Below are 2,213 nucleotides of genomic sequence, written 5' to 3'. Positions count from 1 at the left end.
TTATGATGGCCATTCAGACTGGTGTGAAGTGGTTTTAATTTGCATCTCCCTGATGGCTAGTGATGTTGAGCATCTTTTCCTGTGTCTCTGGGCCCTCTGTATGTCCTCTCTGGAGAAGTGTCTGTTCAAGACAAGGGTTTAATCTCCAAAATATATCAAGAACTCACACAACTCCACTCTAAGAAGACAAGCGACCCAATTAAAAAATGGGCAAAGGACTTGAAATCTCTGTCTTTTAAATGGTGCATTTATACCATTGCTATTCTAGTGACTAATTATTTTGTTGGACTAATATTTTCCTTATATGTAACTATATCTCTTTGGTTACTATTTTTCTTTGTTCCTATATTTTTCTTCAATTATTTTTCTCTAATTTGTGGTTTTAAATGAATATTTTATATATTTAGGTTTTCTTTCTTCTCTAAGTATATTAGCTATACTTCTTGTCTTATTGATAGGCCTAGAGTTTAAAATATACATTTACAACTGATCTGAGTCCCCTTTCAAATAACACTATACCTCTTCATAGGTAGTCCTAGTATCTTATAATAATTCTAATTCCTTACTGTTATCCCTTCATTTCACTTACACATAAACAAATATACACACACACACGAGAGAGGGCCATCAAAAAAAAAAGAATTATCTTCTGTGGGCAGGCCCCTTGTAGTAAGGCTTCTCCCACTAGGTGAGTGTTCTAGGAACCCATCTGTATCAGTGTACCAGCTTGCATTATTGTGAGAGGCTGCATTTAGCTTCACTGATTTTTTTTGAAGATAACAGGTTTTACCATTTCATGGTGGGTGATTTACAAGTGAACCTGCCAACACCAGGCTGAACGTTGAGCAGTTTTGGACCAGAAATGGCATGACCCCACTGACCCACCCTCCCTATTCACCCAATCTCACCCCAAGTGATATTTCTTTTGTTTTCCCAGATGATAAAAAGTGCTCAAAGGGGATCATTTTGCAGATGTGGAAGAGGGGAAACAAAAAAATGGCAGAAGCACTAAGAGGTGTCAAAATTGACAAGTTAAAAAACTGATTTATGCTTATCACATTTGCTGTGATAGAAATAGAATGTAATTTTTATCTTTGCTCTTCTATATAGGCAAGGTGTGTTTTTTAAACCATAACTCTATCCAGGACTTTTTCTTCATCTTTAATTTTCTGTAAATTGAAAATGATATATCCATATAGTTTCTATGGTATTTATCCTATGTGGTATTCTCTGAACTTTCTAGATCTGTAGTTTGGTATCTGACATTTATTTGGGGAAATTCTTATTCTTGTTTTAAATATTTTTTCTCTTCTAACTCTTTCTTCTTCTTCTTCTCCTAGTATTCCCATTATACATATGTTACAACTTTTGAAGTTGTTCTACGGTTCTTGAATATTTTGCTCTTTTTTCGGTCTTGGTTCTCTTGCTTTTCAGTTTTGAAAGTGTCTATTGAAATATCCTCAAACTCAATGTAAAACTTAGTAGTGTCTATTCTACTAACAAGCTAATCAAAGACATCCTTCATTTCCGTTACAACGATTTTTATCTCTAGTATTTGGTGGAAGAGGGTTCTTTCTTAGAAATTCTGTCTATCTGCTTTACTGCCCATTGGTTTTGCATGCTGTGTGATTTATCCATTAGTCTTTAGCATATTAAAAATAGTTTTTGTGCTCGCTTTGGCAGCACATATACTAAAAAATGGAACTATATAGAGAAGATTAGCATGGCCCCTGCACAAGGATGATACGCAAATTCATGAAGCATTCCATTAAAAAAAAAAAAAGAGCCCTGGCTGGCATAACTGAGTGGATTGAGCATGGGCTTCGAACCAAAGTGTCGCAGGTTTGATTCCCAGTCAGGGTACATGCCTGGGTTGCGGGCCACAGCCCCCTGCAACCGCACATTGATATTTATCTCTCTCTTTCTCCCTCCCTTCCTTCTCTAAAAATAAATAAATAAAATCTTTAAAAAATAGTTTTAAATTACCTGTCTGATGATTTCAACACCCTGGCCATATCTGAGTGAGATTCTAATGCTTGCTGCCTTCAACCTGTTTTTTTTTTTTTTTTTGTCTTTTACTATTTCTTGTATTTTTTTTCTTGTTAGCCAGACATGAGGAACCAATACTTGTTCATGCATAGTTTTCTACTCATTGGTTTATACTCTGGTAAGTTGTGATTCTCTGTTTTTATTTGTCAGTGACTCCAATTTGG

At 35.4% G+C, this 2,213-nt stretch overlaps 1 non-coding gene across 1 annotated transcript; it reads left to right on the top strand.

Moving 5' to 3' along the window:
- Positions 1 to 1,667: 1,667 nt before the first annotated feature.
- Positions 1,668 to 1,775, top strand: LOC114505812. Its single transcript, XR_003685282.1, has one exon. It is a non-coding gene; the product is annotated as a U6 spliceosomal RNA (small nuclear RNA).
- The last annotated feature ends 438 nt before the right edge of the window (positions 1,776 to 2,213 follow it).

Source organism: Phyllostomus discolor, chromosome X (genome assembly GCF_004126475.2).
Source record: "Phyllostomus discolor isolate MPI-MPIP mPhyDis1 chromosome X, mPhyDis1.pri.v3, whole genome shotgun sequence".
In the NCBI taxonomy this organism is placed as follows: Eukaryota; Metazoa; Chordata; class Mammalia; order Chiroptera; family Phyllostomidae; genus Phyllostomus; species Phyllostomus discolor.
The sequence above is the reverse complement of the archived record's forward strand: the minus strand, read 5'-3'. Positions and strand labels throughout refer to the sequence as shown.